A 7,840-nucleotide genomic window follows, 5' to 3' on the forward strand; every position below is an offset into this window, starting at 1 on the left:
TCAATCAAACACGTGTTAGCGCGTGAAATGAGCTTTCCAAAAAGGTATAGCATGACCCGATGCAACGAATAAAACTAGAACTACGCGCTCTCAGCGCAAACTATCGAAAATACCGCAATATGTGAGTTTGAAAAATTAGTGAACTATTGACTTTCAAGTAATTAGTCAAAAATTTCGGATGCTTTTGAAAAGTAAAGCTTTAATGAAAGTTCCGTAAGCCGCTGGAAAGCTCCATWACGCGTTAACTACTGCTACTTATATATGTTATATTATAATAGTTTACGTTAGGTTCAAACTACTCAAAGATCGTCCGTGGTCTGCTATATGTGGTACTTAATGAAGCCAAAGAAAGTGGAACTATGGAACTATGTTCGAACTTAAAAAATAGCAAACCGCTTAGTAGACAATACAATTTCAGTATCCGCCAGTTCAGTGGGAGGTCTGAAGGTATGGACTCCCAAATCTTTATGTCTCGACGTGCTAAATTCTGGACAATTAAGAAGAAAGTGTTGAGTTGTTTCCACCTCATCTTCTTCCCTACAGCTTCTGCCGTTGGCGTCTGGTAGCTAGCCTTACTGTGTGGAAGAAATCACTAGACCTCTTTTCACCAATTTTGGGCCAAATGCTTTTTGCGACAGCGCATGTACCGATAAAGGTAGAACAAAAAGGGATATGAGAGTACCGACCCGCCCCCCTTCTAGAGTGTATTTCTTTGCTAGCTCATCAGCTTTACAGTTTTCTGCAAATCCGCTGTAACCTGACACCCATACCAGTATTATCACAATGACACTCGATACTATTATATACACTCTTTGACCACTTTTAATTAGTTCGAGACTAGTATCGCCTTCCTACTATTTGCATGGACGGTCACTTCTCTGAAGGAGGCTGCACTCCGGAGCAGTAAATCTACTGCTACCTTAATGACAACAACCTCGGCCTGGAAGACGCGGCAATAATCACGAAATCTGAAGCTGGAGTTGATAGAGACTTCCTAACACTAAACCTCTTTCCCCCAAGCTTTGATCTATCCGTAAAAAAGCTCACAGCTCCTCTCCTTCAGCGGCTTCTTCACACCCAAAACTCCTTCGCCGGTATTTGGGTAGAGAAAAAGCAGCAAGAGTTCGATTTGGCGACTCTATAATCCAAGTGATCAGGTATGTAGTCAATGTGAATGAAAATTTCTGAGTGTTCAAACATATACGTATTCTTCTAGGAACCCAGACTCTCTGCGTCGGATGGCAACTTTCAGAGTCATACACCTTCGATGACGAGCGGTGGACGATGTCTGGTTCGACTTCTTGGGAGGAAAACAACGTATGCAAAATTTCAGTTTTATATCTCAAAACTGTGTGACTAGTTCGTATATATACATACGTACAGACGGACATGGCTAAATAGACTTAGCTTAGTTATATACTTTATAAGGTCACCGAAGTTGTTCCTGAGTTTTTCAAACTTTGTAGCTTAGACCTGTTCAGGGTATAAAAATATTTATTTCTGATTTATTTGGACTCTGTGAATGATTGTTAAGGAAAGGCGGGCTCGCTGCAAGTTTACGAGTATATAAATAAAGGTAAATATATTTTCAAATATGTTTATTGATACACATACATGACTGTGCCCAAAAAATAAGCTGACATTTGAACTTAAACTGCGCGCGTCGAAAGATTTGGAGAATTATTTTTTTTTAGGTTGGTAGTACTGTCAGTCACATTTACGAGTATGTCAAATTTCTTGTCAAAATATTCATTAGTGTTTGAGATACGTGTCGTTTTGTGAGATGCTAAAAGTGAGTTTTTCATTTTTTGCGATGCATTAAATTTTGTTTACGGAATCAATTTTCTGCTGCGGATACATTGAGAATGGTGCAGAAAGTCTTTGGTGCTGAGGCTATGTCTAAAAAAACTGTTTACAAGTGGTATAGTGAGTTCCACACCGGCCGCGAACGTGTCGAAGACAAAGAGCGTCCAGGGCGACCATCAACCTCAACGGAAGAAGCTCACGTTCAACAAATCAAAGATTTGGTGTTGAAAAACCGCTGATTAACAATTTGAGACCTTGTTGATGAAGTTGACATATCGAAAGACTCTGCGCCAAAAAAAAAAAAAACGCCAAAGTCGCTCAAAATCACTGTTGGGGTGGTGTGTCATGGTGTTGTGCATTATGAATTCCTTCCAACCGGTAAAACAGTCAAAAACACATATCGTTCCGAAACCACCGCATTCACCTGATCTTGTGAGATCTGTGTGTCGTCGTGAGATTTCTGGCTGTTCACCAAGCTCAAAAGACCGCTCCGGGGACACCGTTTTTGTACGATAGAGTAGAGTAGAAGCCGCAGCGAAGACGGAACTGAAGGCCACCCCGGAAAAAGACTATAACCAGTGTTTCGAAGATTGGAAAATCCGTTGGCATAAGTACATTGCATCGGGAGGGGATTACTTTGAAGGGGATGAAATTGATTTGGAAGAATAAATAAAGAATTTTCAAAATAAATACAATGTAACCTTATTTTTTGTGCACATTTAAAACATATATCCATTTATATATGCACTTTTTCACATCACTGTAGCGCAAAACTGAAACTAAATTGAAGCGTTGAAAAAACTGACGCAAATCAAAAGCAGCGATAAACGAGGCGTGGATGTCAAAAGCGAAGAAAAAAATTGTTTTTCGAAATATTTGTAATATTTTTGCACTTTTGCTAAATTTTTCTATATTTTCGCATTTTTCGAAGTTGTGTTTGTTTATAAAGCAGTGTTGCTACAAATGTTCTGCACATGGCTGTAGTGAACTCTTTTTCATGGCAAATATATTATTTTCCGTTAGTTTGCTTTAACAATCGACTCAATTTAATTGAGTGCGGCATGCAGGAAGTCATGTCAAATGCAACACAAATCAAAGTCCGTTGATTTTTTGTCTCCACTTGCTTGTTTGCTTTCAATTTGTTTGAAAATTGTTGAAAAAAATTGTTTGTAGTTTTTTGAAGCACGAATAATTTGTAGACTCTTGCAACTGGTTTACTATATATTAGTTTTCTTTAACTAACGCTTGTTTGAAATACTTAAATCGAGATAGAGAAGATTTTATATTTACCAATATAATAAATGAGCAGAACAATGATACAAGATAAATTACAAGCGACTCTTTTGGCGTACCTATTTTTATCAAAATATCTTCAGTTTATTCTCTTTGGCACCATAAGAGTTCGTTATAAAATGTTTGATCCAGGACTGGTACAAATGGTTTTTGTTATCTTGAATGAGGGGAAAGTTCTCCCATCCAAAAAATTTTGCAGAAACCGGAACAAGTAATAGTCCAAAGTTGCCAAATCTAAAGTGTATGGTGAGTGTGGTAACACATTCCATTCAAGGCTTTTGACGAGTCATCAAACTTGAGGTCTCGCATTATACTATTGGAACACTACGCCTTTTCTACTGATCAAGTATGACTTCTTCTGTTTGAGTGCACAACTCATTTTGTGCAGCTGAGGAACCCATATTACAAGCTTCAAAATTAATTCTAGACGATTCATTTGGTTGTTTACACACGCATTAGATAAATTTAGTCTTCCACCAATTTTGGCATTGGCATTTGGTTCACACATCTTCCACATACGCGATATGCATAATTTAGTGTTGGAAAATGATTACGGATATAATTCTTGTCGCGAGAGAGTGACTTTGATTGGTACAAATTATTCAAAGTGGATCGAGAATGCGTCTGGGATGGCCCTCAACATCAACTGATGATCAACACGTCGATAAAATAATAGGATTGGTGCTTAAGAATCGATTGTTAACAGTAAGAGATGTCAGTGGCATCGTTTTAATATCGGAGGGAGCAGTGAAAGCCATTTTGAAAGATAATTTAAACCTACGAAAAGTGAAAGCACGACTAGTTTCAAAATCACAAAATTTTTGCGAAAAAACAGCGACGCTTTAACATCTGTAAAACAATGCTTTTCGACTACCAGGGTGTTATGAAACGCATTATTATTGGCGTTGAGTCTTGGATCTATGCTTATGATACAGAAACAGACCATAAATTGGCCCAATATCGTGGCAAAGGTGAGCCAAAGCCGAAAAAACCCCGTCAAAGGAGRTCAACAATCGAGGTTATGTTGGCAGTTTTCTTCGATTATCGAGGTGTGGTGTACTCCGAATTCCTTCCGAMCGGCCAAACAGTCAGCAGAGAATATTATTTGAGTCYTATTCGTCGTTTGTGYGAAGCTATTCGTAAAAAGAAGCCGGAATTATGGATCGAAAACCAGTATGAATTTTCAWCCAGTAAAGTCTCGCAACCACCGTATTCGCTTTATTTACCACCGTTGACTTCTGGCTATTGAGCAAACTCAAACGATCGCTCCGGAGAAACCGGTTTGAGTCAATTGAAGCCATTAAACGTGAATCGCTACGTGCATTGAAGGCTATTCCGTAGTTTGACTTTAACAACTGTTTCGAGGATTGGAAACGTCGACAGAAATCTATTGGAGGCAAGGGAGATTACTTTGAGGAGAACGACATAGCTTTTGAAGAATAAATAAAGAATTTTACAACTATGAACAAAGTCTTACTATTTTTTACSCACAGTAGTATACGTCCGCCTTGCTGACCTTGTTGTCAAATTCTGTGGAAATTTTAGTTTAAATTCAAAGCTTTTGTCTTTAAACCAAATGTCTCTCACTGCAAAAAAACAAAACTATATATATTTTTTAATAAAAGTCAGTTTAAATTAATGTCTGCTTTAATATATTCTCTGATATGGCTAAATGTAAACAATAAGGCATTACCAGTTTCAGACAATTTTAACCTCAATTATTTGCAATAAAAGCAGAAATATTGTAGGCGAATGAATTGTTTTTGTACATACATATATATACAAAATACAGACACAACAAAAGGTAAGGGATTAATTTTTAATTTACAATATTCATATTGGCATAACAGTATATGTATATGTATATGTATATACCTGCAGCTATATTATCAATTACGGTTAAATATGCAGAGTATAAATACATAGATATAAGAGCGGGTGTTAAATTAAATTATATTTAATTAGCACAAATCAGAGCTGAGTCAGGAAATGTACGAATAATAATTATGGAGTGCGGTTTGTATTGGAATATGTGCAGATTATATTTATCATATACATATGTATATAATATGTATTTTGTATATACATATGCTTGACAAAGTTTATATATTAATTTATAATGAAAGACAAATATCCGTATGAACATATGTGCAAACCCATTTCTATATATGTATATATATAGTATATATTACTTAAGGCGTATGTGGCCCCACACAGAAACATATATGTATTTGACAACTTCCAGCAATATACATATATATGTGACAGCTAATTGACAGYTGAGGCCAAATAAAAGGAAAATTGAAGGTTTTGAATTGATTGAAGGAAAGCAAAGTTGTGTTTTCATGTCAAAGATAGAAGCAAAGCTTCGATGTTGACTGCTGAGTGACAAATATTGGAAGAAAATTTTATTCCTGAGAGACGAAATTTATATAAAAATTAGGAAAAGAATTTTTCTACAATTTTCTTCTTTAAAAATCTATACTAAATCGAGTGTAAATACAAAACACTAGCATAATTTAAGGCGTTATGCGGTTGCCGTACTCATATATGTGGATGAAGAAGTAAAAAAAAGTTGAAAAACTTTTGCGGAAGGAGAAAGTATAGAAAAATAATTAAACATTTTTTTACTGATTCCTTATTGACGTCTAACATTTAATAAATCTCAATTACTTTCCGAAATTACTATATATGAATAAACCTTCATATATCACATCCATCGATAGTTGGTATGTATGAGAGATATGTATTTGCCATCTTCTTCTTCTTCGGTATTAGAACCGATAGTCGGTCTGGGCCGAGAACACAAAAGTTCGCCAGTTGCCTCTAACCTTTGGCAGTTCATGCCAGTTGTACTTACGTCCCAAATGCCGACAGGTCGCAAAGTACTTGGTTTTTGCATTCAACGCGTGGATGTCCTTGCTGCCGTTGTCCACCCATTGGTCTCTAGGCGAAGGAGCGCTGAAGCTTCATCTTCCATACAAACGACTTGACCTRACTAGCGCATTCGTTGAAGTTTTATGACCTTATCCACGCCACCATATAGCTCATACAGTTCGTGATTTCATTTTCTTCAATACTCATCGTTCACGCGAACGGCTCCAAAGAACTCGCSAAGAACAGTTCTTTCGAACGATCCAACCCCGTCATTGTYCATGTTTCTGCGCCGTATAATAGGACAGAAATATCAACGGGCTTGTAGAGCGAAATTTTTGTTTGTCGGAAGCTGGATCTGTTTCCTAATTACCAATCGATCCGAAAGTAACACCTGTTGGCAAGAGCTATTCTGCGATTGATCTCAAGGTTTAGAYGCTTGTCTAAAGTTTAAAGGCATTTATAACTTTTTCCAGCATTGAATTGAAAAGTACACACGACAGATATTCTTTCTGTCTAAAACCTCGTCTGGCATCGTATCACTCTGAGAGGTCCTCACTCATTTTAACGGAGCTGATGGTTGTGTTCAACGTCMTTCTGCATAGTTGGATGAATTTCTCAGGTATACCAAATTTAGACATGGCGTCGAATAGTCAGCACCTATCAGCGCTGTCGAAAGCCTGGAAATCGACCAAAAGTTGATGGGTTTCAAACTGTTTGTTAAGAGTTTTCTCCAGCACTCGACGTATTGTGAAAATTGGTTTATGGTGCATTCGCCAGGTCTAAATCCACGGTGATAAAGGCAATCATTTTACTTACAATGGACTTAAATCTATTGCACAATACTGTAGAAAGCACCTTGTACGCGATATTAAAAAGATTGATTCCACGATAGTTAACGCATACGGCGAGATCTCTTTTCTTATGGATAGCGATATTCTTATCATTGGGCATGTATTCAACCGATCAAATCATGCTTAGCAGCTGGAACTTGCATCACTACTGATTTTTATTTGACATCAAAAATTTTTTTCTCTTCAAAACACATGCTGCAGAACACATTTTTAACCGGAATTAAGTTAATATATGTATATATTACAAACTATAAAATAATTTTAGTTTTTGCGGTCAACCTAACGGCATTCAAATCTGACACGAGCACAAATTATATAAACGCTGCTGGCGTCAAAAACGGAAATGTTTAAGGGCAGCAAAAAAACGATGTGCCAGGAAATTACAAATGAAATTAAAAATGGGTCAAAGTTATTGATGTTGCAGCATGAAATATTTGTCCAAAGGTTTTACTCTAAGCTATCAGGTTAACTTGGGCGGTGAAAAGCGTAGGCCCATTTCATAACCGAGTGGTGGCCTAAGCTGATCGTTGATATATACAAAAGAAAAATTTTATTGAATCTCGACTGTTTCTAAGCCGGAAACTCGGTTAGTTTTGCCTCTTCTTTGACTTAAACATAACATAGCAACTCTTCGTCAGCGTGTCCTGTAATTAAATAGTAGTTGATAGACGAATTAGCACAACTTTTATGGCTGGAAAGTAATGATTTAGAGCTCTCTACTATACTAAGGCTCAGAACAACACTAGACCAAAAATATTGTCACCAGCCTCTTAAGCTTTTTGAGAAGGCTTTAGAGGTTTCAGCTCCAATATTAAAGAGAGAGAGAGCGATATATCATATTTCATATGATAAACTGCTGCGCTTCACTGCACACAAGGGCTTAATACTAGTTCATAAAAGAGTCTACAAACTTATAATCAACTATTTCCATATACAGGTTTGCATAAGGTGACTGCTCTGCATATTCTAGATACTACATTCATGTATACATATATATATATATATGTATATAT

The sequence above is a fragment of the Bactrocera latifrons genome, unplaced genomic scaffold, assembly GCF_001853355.1.
Source record: "Bactrocera latifrons isolate USDA-ARS-PBARC rearing strain unplaced genomic scaffold, ASM185335v1 scaffold_164, whole genome shotgun sequence".
NCBI lineage: Eukaryota > Metazoa > Arthropoda > Insecta > Diptera > Tephritidae > Bactrocera > Bactrocera latifrons.